The following is a 10,961-nucleotide window of genomic DNA, read 5'->3' on the forward strand; positions in this document are numbered from 1 at the left end:
GGGATGGTTTTATTCATCTGGGCTCTGGCACGGACTGATACAGTTACGCTGCTTTCAGCACTTAAGCTTACACCTTTGCGCTGCATGTATATTCATTTTGCAGGCTTTTACATCATTTAACAGCTCAAGATGTAGGAATTTCCAGAGCTGCCTTGATCCTCAAATGAGGATGTGTTTCAGCATAGGGATCAAAAAGCCAAGCTGTTCCTGCTGCTTGTTTAAATTCGGCACTGTTCCCTTAAAAAGGGAGAGCCTACAAAGGCAGCGCTGGCTACAGAAGGGACGGCAATCCACCGCACTTCATGGGACAGTCCCTTTGCCAGGCTGACACCAGTTTAACATGCTGTGCGGAGATTAAAACTGGTTTTACGAACACAATTCCTGAACAGGCACCGGATTTTAGCCAAGGGGAAGGCAGCCAGCTTTGCGGCAGGGAAACCAACTTCAAACAGGCGTACTGGGAGGGAGCCCGCGCCTTCAAAACATGTTTTATCCATCCTTGGATGACAGGCGGGACGACGCATTGGGGAAGCTGCACTTCCTATTTTAGTCTCTGCACAAGATGGGCTGGAAAAGGGACTGACATTTAGGGTTTCAGAGCTGATGTACCACCTCAGCAAAAACCTGTTTGGTGAGCAAACACAGCTTTGCTGACACGGCGCCGGGCGCCCATCTAAATCCCGGACCAAAGCCATTTCAGTAAAACCCCAATGAGTTTTACAAACACGAAGAACACGTTGCACGTTATCCAAGAGCAACAGCCTTTGCCCCCTCGGCTGCCCGTGAAATCCCGACTCCCCAGCGCAGCGGTCACGGCGGTTCAGAGGGGGATCGCACGCAGGACGGGTGGTCACCTTGTTTTACCTCACACTGTTGCTAGAACTCAGGCCACACTCGCTTCCCACCTCCAGGAAGCAAAAGCAGAAAAATATTTCAGACCCACAGGCTTAAAAGGTATTTTTTTTCCACCACCCTAAATGCTTTTGGTCATTTGTTAAACATTAGGACACTTTTCAAAGTATTTTATCTTGCTAACAGTTAAGGGTTTTCCAGGCCCTTAGAGAAAAAATATTAATATTTCATCTTTCAGATGGGCCAAATCTCTCTTTTTTTTCCCCATTTCAACTAATTTTCAGCTTCTGAGATGGCGATTAACATCTTGGTCAGAGACAGGAACGAAACCTCTCGGCATATCAGGTCATACCGGTATTTGGGAAAATGTGCTTATTCCCTTTTCAGCTTTTATTTCGGCTTGCCAAAACAAAGAAATCAGCCGTTTCCCAGAGGAGAGCTGACAGACGTGCCGGTTTTCAAGACACAAATGTGATGGAGGCTGGTGCGAAACCAGCCACGCACAAGGAAGCGGGAGCGCTCTGTCCTGTGGGATGAAGTCAAGGCAAGGAAGGGGGCGAACAAAGGGCACTGCAGGGTTTCAAGGGGGGAAAAAGGCTCATAGGTCTAGTTTAGCTGCTAGAGTAATGTTTCCTGATCTTTGCTCAGAAAAGATGATTTAAGGCTTCGAAAGATCCCCCCCCACCCTCCAAAACAGCGTGTCAGAATAATGCACGCTTCTGCTGACCCCACAGGAGGCACGGGAATCGTGCCGATCCATCCCGCCGATGCCACTGTCCACCCAGTATCTACCATGCCTGTGCTTTTAAAAGGCTAAAAAAAATATATCTCAGTTTTGCGAAAGGATATTTTTTTCCTTCAACTCGGGATTCTAAATTTCTAAAAACTCTATCTATACTCGGACAGACAACGCAGGGGGGAGCATCGTCGCGGGAGTCCAAATTTCTTTACAGGCTTGACAAAACCCAAGCCATGGCGAAACACGAGTGAGCACAAGCCGAGTGTTGCCCTGTGCTTTGATTCCCCTCGTACCAGAGGTTAAGACGCTACTGAGAGATGTATCGCAGGCTTCCGCGCTACAATACATCCATCTCGAGCGCAGACGTGAAAGATCTTGCAAGACTGAGGCTTTGGTAAAGCAACAATTCTGTATTTAAATGATGATTTGTTTGGACAAGGTTTTCAGGAAGAATCCTGCACAGCAGCTGTTCCCAGCGAGCTCAGCAAGAGCCAAAGCACTCATTTTTATCCTACCTTTTCATAGCCTTAAAAAAATGGCAGCTCTCTCTACTTGACTACTCTTTTCACATTTCAGGCAAGTTTTTTCCATTATGAAGAATAACCTGTATTCTCCTAAGCCTCATAGATCTTAATCAGAGGAAGAGATGATACACGAGGGGCGGTTCCTCCTTTTCTAAAAATTCTGCCACAGTGGACTTCAGAAAACATGAACATTTTTAGTCAGGGAACATTTTCAGCCTCCAAATAAGGGGAAAGCAAGAGATTAAAAAAAAAAAAAAAGTACATGCACGCACATATTTGATTTAAATTATGAAATCCTATTCATGAAAATAAATAAGGTATATACACAAGAGCTGGCCCAAATGATAGCCCTGTTGTCCCATTAATCATATTTATTGCAAAAGTCTAATAATGTTATCTTTAGTCCCAGCTTCTGCAGCCTGTAATTTAACACAAGCACCTTTTTTTCGGTATGCGAATCAGGTATTAACGCTGTCTCTTTCAACCTCTTTTGTGCTTCTAAATTAGAAAACCCAAACCTCGTTTTTCTTCAGATATGAAACACAGTCAAGGTCACTGTAAAATAAAAGAGCAATTAACTTCACAAGCAAACTGTTGTCCAGGAGTGAAATACAGTACTCGGGAAAAGTGGCTAAAAACTAAAACTATTCCTACAAGTGACATCCCTTGTTGAGGCTAAAAACGACAGAAAGCAGCTCCAGAGATTCCTGTCAAACTAAAAAAAAAGAAAAAAAAAAAGAACGAAGGAGTCACAGAAGATATTTCTCCCCCACTTAATTTGCTCACTGTGCTTTTATTGCTGCAAGGCAGGAAGGTTTTGATAGCTCTGACACTGGGAAGCTGGCTCTGTCTCCCCCAGCCCCATCTTCCCCCTCCCCAAAATGAGCCCCAAACACCTAATGAACATCAGCACAGAATTTCCCATTGTGTTTATCAGTGAAATGACAGAAGTTTTATGAATTCTCTGAATAAAACTCAGGATGGAGCTGCCCTAGCTGAAAAGACAAAGAGAAAGCCACCATTAAGGGTTTGGAGTTGATAAGTATTTTAAAATACGGAATTATCTCGGCTCTGACCCTCCTCTAAAATCAGCCAAGATTTTGTAACTGGGTAAAATTAAACGCGTTATCAACACACAACTGACTGTGCAACACAGCAAAGATAAATTATCTCATTATTGCCATAGAAATCAGATGAGGCGTGCATAGTAAGTGACATATTAAATGCAATTATAAAACCCTACTGAAGTGATGTTAGTGACCTGACATATGACAAAAAAAACCCCCAATGAGGCAGTGTAGAATCCAGGCTGGAAGATGCGCTGATATTATTTCTATGCAGCGTACATCAGATACGAAAAAATACTACTTAGCCATCGGTACAAATCCCATAATGGAAAGGGCTGGAAAAATTTAAGAAATTATTAACATACAAAGAAGGGGATATCTTCAAGAGAAGCAGAGCTACCCCCGAACGCAGCGACCCGCAATTGCCAGGATGGGGTGAGCAGGTCAGGAGAGCCACCTTCCCGCATCGCCCACCTCCGTCCCCTGACGATCAGCTGCCAGACAGAGGCATGTCCCCACTTTTCGCATCGGCAGTGATCATTTTCCAGTATTAACTATCATAAAAATAAAGAATGAAGGAACCACGTGGCTCTAAGAGACCGCGGGGAGCCCCCTACCCCTCTCCTGTCTGCAGTATTGGTGACCCAGACCCCTCCTGACCAGCATTAATCCAGCTCTCCTCAAACACCCCCCTTGGTGCTGGACACCCCAGAACCGCCATAAGCAGACTCTCTGCGGCTTCTTTCTTCTCTGTTGCCAAGTTGGTTTTGTTTTTTTTTTTTTTTTTTTTCTTAAAATCTAACCTACATTTTCCTCGCCGCAACTTACTGCTCTTGATCCAACTCACAGCAGACCGACCACAGGCTACTCCCCGCTCTGAGCAGGGCTTTTACACCTTCCCGGGTGGCACCACCGAGCCAAGAGACCCGGTGACAGCTTGCATTATTTCAAACTTGCCATCCATCCTGCATCTCATTTTCTAAATTCCTCATCGTTCGTGTCGTTAACCTTTGCCTTCCCTTATATCTTTCCTGAAGTCCCATGCCCCGAGGTGGACACACAAACACTCCAGCTGAGTCCTTATCGGTACCAGCTACCTCAAAGGGATTAATTAGGCATCGTACGTGCAACAACTGTTTGCATCCAGCGAGTCATCTTCTTGCAGCAGTATGTCACGGTCGACTTCTGTCTAGTTTGTGTCATTTTCTAACTTTCAGACTATGGAAAAGACACACCTTCGGAGTTGCCCCTGCCCAAACGCCACCCTTTTCACGTGCCTGGTGGAACTGCACCCTGTGTAAGAGCATGGTCCCCAGTGAAAACCGAGTACTGACGGCCACAGGAAGACCATGGCAGGGCCACCTCGCCCGCAGCGACTGCTCTGAAGGAGTGCTTAACTCCACCTTTCACCATCAGCCTCTCCCTCCATCCTTGGTGGCCATGGCAAGCCACCAAATGAGAGACAAATGGGAGACAAATGAGCAGCCTGGCCCCCAAAACCTGACCCCCTGCCGCTGACTGGAAACAACCCAGCAAACATTCACGACAAAGCGACTGCTCCCCACCGAACAGCTCAGCATCTTCCCAGGAACCACAAAATGGGAGACCTACATGAGTTGGTCTCTGCTTGAGGCAGAAGCTCTGTGGAGCGGTCAGGGATGGCTCTTCCCGAAACACAACCTTGATGGCTGGCAAAAGTGATTTTTTAAAAAAAAATTTTTTTTCCCCTTCTGAATTTTACAGTGAATTTGGAAAGCAAACCCCTCTTCAGGCCACGGTGCTCCTCTGGTCTGAGCCAGTAGCAAAATAGCTCCCTGCTCTATCTTATACCTGAAACAGCATTGAGTAGGACTGGAGTAATACGAAATACTAGAAAAAGTAATCAAAACCTCTGTTTAGTTTGATAAAATCTGGTCAAATCAACATACGCTTGTACCTGACACAAACGCCTTGTTTTTACACTTTTGGAGAATATTTTGTAACTGATTGAGAGCCTCGTTTTTACAGAGAAGAAGACAAGAGGCTCCCGCACCTGCAGCAGGCAGTGGTCCGAATGAGATGGGGCATTGCTACGGAGAGCCCCGCTGCCTTCCTCCACTCACCAGCCCCCGCGTAAAAGAGGGCGAAAAAGGTGTGAAAAAAACCTTTACAGTCTTATTTCGCATTGCTAGCAAAGGAGAAACACCAAACACGCACTTTTTATGTGCCTTTTTTCAAGGATTCAGGGATTTTGTTTCCTTATTGAAATGAGTCAGCTTGAAACACTTTCCCCCTTCTGAATGCAACTCTCAGCTGCCATCAGTGCCCTTGTGAGCGGCACAGGTAGGTGTTAGATGTGGAAAAAAACCAACGTGCCAGGGAGACGGAAAGAGAGCAACCATTTTCTGAGCACATTGTTTCATTCCGCCATAAAGCAAGTCGTGCTGTTCACAGAGAATTAGTCTTTATCCATCAGTATACTCAGCAAGACAGGCCAGCATCATTTCTGCTCTTTTTCTTTCTCTGTCCAGTTCCGTTTTGTTCCTCCTGGAGGTCAGGAAATAAATTAGGAATTGACGGGTTTGAATCCCCAAAACACAGAGGAGTAATATTGTTTAACTGTAGGTATGTTGCTGGGATGTGGTTCTTCATTTTAACACATTCGCTTTAACCATAAAATTAATTACTTGGCAACACTAGTAAACAGAAATAACCAGTAGAGATAACTGCATTTTCATTGAAGTGTATGTTAACACGCAAAAAATGACAGACAGTAAAAAGATTTGAGCATGTTTAGTTCTGTGTGTGGGGCAGTATCCAAATCCTTGGGTTTTAACTTTGAAAGGGTAAAAAGTTTAATTGGATTAATTTGGTGGTCTACTTACATTATCCAGTAGGGATATTTTGAGCCATTACGGAAGGTCTCTTGTGTTGCCCGAGATACAAACCAATGGAATCGAGGTGAAGATTTGTTATGGGCCAGAACCAATTATTTCTGCTGGGAGAAAAAGATCAATTTGTGAAAAGAATTAGAATGAAATAACAAGGTAAGAATTTGAGAAGTTTTGACCTTACAATAAGTTAACGTTTTCCTTGGAAAAATTTAGATCCCGCTTTTATTTTGCACTCTTTTATGTGGGAAACTAATGTAGGAACAAAAAGGCTATTTTCTATGTCCGGGTTGTTTGTCCTTTCTTGCTGAACAGAAAACACCAACAAATTAATTCTCCCGATTCTGCACACCACGCATTTAATCTCTCAAGTCTGAGTATCAGCTACCAGGGCTACTTTACGCTACCAAGGACTACTCGCAGCCTGTTCACTGATGGAAAGGGAAAACTGATGAAAAACGTGTAGTACAGAAGTCTTGAAACAGCTGGGCTTGAACTCACGTGCCTGTTTTTCCATAGGAACGTCAAACACCTTTTCCTCAGAGTTTAGGTGGCACCTCAGGGACCCCGCTGGAAGGTGGATTCTGTGGAAGCCCTGCCTTGCTGACACTTCGGCCCATCTGCTTTCATTATCCTAGGGAAGTGATCAGCCAGAGGCTGGCACTAAAACCGCACCAACTCTTCTACTCCAAAGAATGTCGCTCATGGGCTTCTACTTTTCCCTGCTTTTGTTCCGTGCAGAGAGAACACCACCTCTTCTACAAGAACATCGCCCAGGCGCTTGTTAAGTGACACTTGGAGCTGTTCTTCATAGAATCATAGAATCATTTAGGTTGGAAAAGACCCTTGGGATCATCGAGTCCAACCATCAACCCCACTCTACAAAGTTCTCCCTTACACCACATCCTCTAACACCACATCCAAACGACTCTTACAAATTACATATCTTTTTAGAATGTATTAATATTTCTTTAGTCATCTACCCCTTAAGTAATTAACACATTGTTGTACCATTTCTGTCTCGTCTTTCATAGAACCATAGAATCATTTAGATTGGAAAAGACCCGTGGGATCATCGAGTACAACCATCAACCCCACTCTACAAAGTTCTCCCCTGACACCATAAATGAGTCTTAAACACATTCAGGGATGGTGACTCCACCACCTCCCTGGGCAGCCTATTCCAGTGTCTGACCACTCTTTCTGTGAAGAATTTTTTCCTAATGTCCAGCCTAAACCTACCCTGCTGCAGCTTGAACCCACTCCCTCTTGTTCTATCGCTAATTACCTGTGAGAAGAGACCAGCACCAACCTGTCTACAATGGCCTTTCAAGTAGCTGTAGAGAGCGATGAGGTCTCCCCTCAGCCTCCTCTTCCTCAAACTAAACAGTCCCAGCTCCTTCAACCGCTCCTCATAAGATTTATTCTGCAGGCCCTTCACCAGCTTCGTTGCCCTCCTCTGCACTCGCTCCAGCACCTCGATAGCAGTCTTTTTAGCAGAGACCGCTAACTTCTCAGGTTCACAACCCCCCTGCACTGTGCCATTCCTGCACGCAGAGGCAGCGAACGATGTTGGGTTTCACACGTAGCACAGATCCAGGCCTCAAACACAAAGACCATTTCGGCTGCCGCGAGACCCTCCCTCCACCACCCGCCAGGCTCAGCACACATAGCCTTTCCTCAGCTCCATCGCCCACAAAGTTTCTAATGAGATTTTAAGAAGTTAGTCTGATCTTTGCTCTCACATTCATTTTGCAGCGATCCTGCTCCGTTTTCCAGGCTAACGAGTTTTGTTCCCTTCTTGCTCTCCCCTTCTTTTATCTTCTTTTTGCTCCTGGGAATGGCTCCGCTGCAGAGGCTCCTCCACCAAGGACGGGGACAAACCCTGCACTGCCTCGCCCCGTGCTAAATCTGGGGACAGGTAACAGAGTTTATGGGTAGTCACAGGGTTGGGTTAAGCCCTCACCTCTGCAGCTATAGAAATTCTAATACTAATATACGCCTTCTGACTGCGTGCTAAGATAACAGAAGATGAGAACTGGGTGCGAAGGGGCACTTCATCCCCAGCTGCGTTTCAGCTTTGGAGAGCGATGGGGGAGTGGGATACCGTTTGCAATATCCCTGTTGGATTTAAGATAGCGACTTTATTATAATTTTAAACATCTTTTAATTAACAAATCCTTTCGCAAGCCGCCGTCAGCTGCAGTTTCCATGGATGCTGCTATCGGATATTGCAGCAGCAGGGGGAGGGGGAGGCCACACACCGCTCCGATGGAGAGAGGGACCACCGCTGCCCACAGGGACACTGGCCCAAGGGGCAGAGTTAAGGCTGCTGTCACAGCCCTCTCCCCTCGGCAGGGATCGCCTCCCACGGAGGCATCAGGAGAGCGGCGCTGGATGGGACACGTGCCTCCTCCATCCACCCGCTGCCAGTCATAGAATCATAAAATGGTTCGGGTCGGAAGGGACCTTAAAGACCATCTAGTTCCAACCCCCCTGGCATGGGCAGGGACACCAGGCAGTCCTACCAGGTCCTCCTGTAGCCCCACTGGCAGGAGATGAGGTCCACACCTCCCCCAAGGAGGACAGCTACGTTCAGCTCTGCTCTACACCCGAGGAACATCCCTGTAGCCCTTTCATACCAGAACGGGTACGGGCTTTAATTTGTTCATCGCCAACGTTCAGTCAAACAATCTACAGTAGGTCGACTTTCTGATGGGAACCAAAGGCGATTCTTTAATTAGATTTAAGAACTGCAACACTTGAAGTTAAATCATGCTTAGAAAGATGAAAATTGAAAAATGATAACTAATGGGATTTACAGATGATTTCCTTTAAAAGTAAAAAATCATTATTACACACATGTACCCCAAGGACCTTTCCATAGCTGCTAAAAATATTCCTCTTAACAGCAGGCAATGAGAATATATCCACTTATATGGAAAGATGAACAACAAAGCTTCTGCTAAGACATTTTTAAATAAAAGTAAAGATTCCTGATTATAGACTAGAGCCTGCAGTCCCTTCCACATCCTTCTCCATTTCAGCTTCTGTATTTCTTCTGCAGCTGAAAACGATGTCATGGCTAGGTGACATGGGGACACACGCCTGGGTTCTGACCTAAGTGACATCGATGAAGGCAGCTGTGAAACGGGACATTGCATCCTAGCACGTAAGTAAAGTGAAAACACATTTTCAAGTGTCTGTCCTATTGCAAAATAGTATTTCAACCCAAATTTAATACAGCTTAACAAGCTTAGGACCTTAACACAGATTACAAAAAAGCCAGGTAGCATATTTTTAGCTAACCTTCACGTTGTTGTGGATTTCTTCACCCACGCTACCAATTCACAGAAATTATTGCTTGTGGTATAACATTACACCAAAAAGGGGTAATGATAATTCCAGGGGTTTTCCCCTGTAAATCCAAGCTCTCTTTTGCATCACGCTCATCTCTTCTGACACAGCCCCAAGGTCAGCTGAAAAATCCCTGCCGACTTCAACAGGAGCAGACACAGACTCCAAATGTGCTTCACGAAAAAGATCTGTTGCCTTAATTAGCGTATAGAGATCGAACCTGTGAAGATATTCTGGCTGTAATGCGACCACTGCCCAGTGCACAAGGCTTTTTGTGCTTCCGCGCCTTTGCTCGCTCAGGTGAGCTAACTGCTGTGAGATCCCGTTCCTTTCCCACCTCTGGTTTGTGGAAGCCCACTGCCGCTGCAAGGGCTAAACCACACGGTCAAACACAAGTATCCAGTGCCAGCATCCACCCGGATGCCAGAACTCACAAACATGCCTTTCTCTGTAGGCTTTGCTTAACTTCAGGGCTTGTCCTTTTGCAGGTGACACACGGAAACTGCTGTGGATGTGATGAAATCAATTCGGAATCCTTCATTAAAGTACTTACTTTATCACACATCACTAATCTGAGTAACACTTTTGTACATCTGAACAAACTACCACGTCCCTTACAGGGGTCCCAAAAGTTTTCTGAAGGCACGTCTTCTCCCTTTTCCTTCAAACATTCCTCGATAACAACATTTACCATGAATTCTGTGGTCTTACTTGCTCACTAAAGGAACTGGCAACAAATCCAAAAGGAGACAGAATTATGTTACGAATCCACAGACCAAAATGAAAATGAGGAGCATGTTTGATGACATAATTATAGCATGGTACGACTGTAATAAATACACTGGGACAAGACAGAAGGAAGACAAATAGCTATCGCTTTTCGCACAGATTGTGTTAAGAAACATGCTACAGAACTGGTAAGGAAAAAAAGTGTGATGACAACTTGGCATCTTTCACCTAACGCGGCACAACTCTCGCACTTTGCTAGAACCCAAACGCCAGGGGTGCGCGGCAGCTGTTTGGTGGCTCCCGGTGCGCGGCGGGACGATTACTGCTCTCGCAGGCAATGGCTGCCCCTGCCCCCCAAACCGCTGCCAACCTTGGCAGACAAGCCAAAAACTGCTTGCTTCCAGACAAAATTCTTGTCCCTTCGGTCTCTTTAGAGCGTGACAGACTAGAAGAAGCTGGCATGGCTTCCCTGTCCCCTCGTCAGAAGAAGATACCAAAATCCTGCCACGGTTCTCTGGCAGACACCTTTTTCCAGTGCTACATTGGTTTCTAAGAAGCAGCTAAAAGTTTGGTGTTGGCAGCAGCAGAACGAACGCAGCCAGGGTTTGCCAGGCAGACAAGGTTAGGTGTTTCACCAGCTCAAGGGGCCAACTGGGCCAACTGGTAGAGGAAAAACCACCTGCTCAGGAGCCACAAAACCCTGTCACAGCTTTCCTTTCACACACGTGAATGTGCTAAATCATTTTAAAAAGGTCTCGCTTGACTAGGTAAGGCAGCATTTGAAGGCTCTGGAGTATGGATTATTTGGAAGTTAGAATACATA

The 10,961-nt window shown here is 45.7% G+C and overlaps 1 long non-coding RNA gene across 1 annotated transcript in view; it reads right to left on the bottom strand.

Annotated features, from left to right (window-relative positions):
- LOC134510624 (uncharacterized) overlaps positions 1–6,159 on the bottom strand; it is a 37,039-nt gene extending 30,880 nt beyond the window's left edge. The window contains exon 1 of the long non-coding RNA XR_010069675.1: positions 6,047–6,159. This is a non-coding gene — a long non-coding RNA (uncharacterized LOC134510624). The remainder of the gene's footprint in view (positions 1–6,046) is intronic.
- Positions 6,160–10,961: the final 4,802 nt, after the last annotated feature.

Source organism: Chroicocephalus ridibundus, chromosome 2 (assembly GCF_963924245.1).
Source record: "Chroicocephalus ridibundus chromosome 2, bChrRid1.1, whole genome shotgun sequence".
In the NCBI taxonomy this organism is placed as follows: Eukaryota; Metazoa; Chordata; class Aves; order Charadriiformes; family Laridae; genus Chroicocephalus; species Chroicocephalus ridibundus.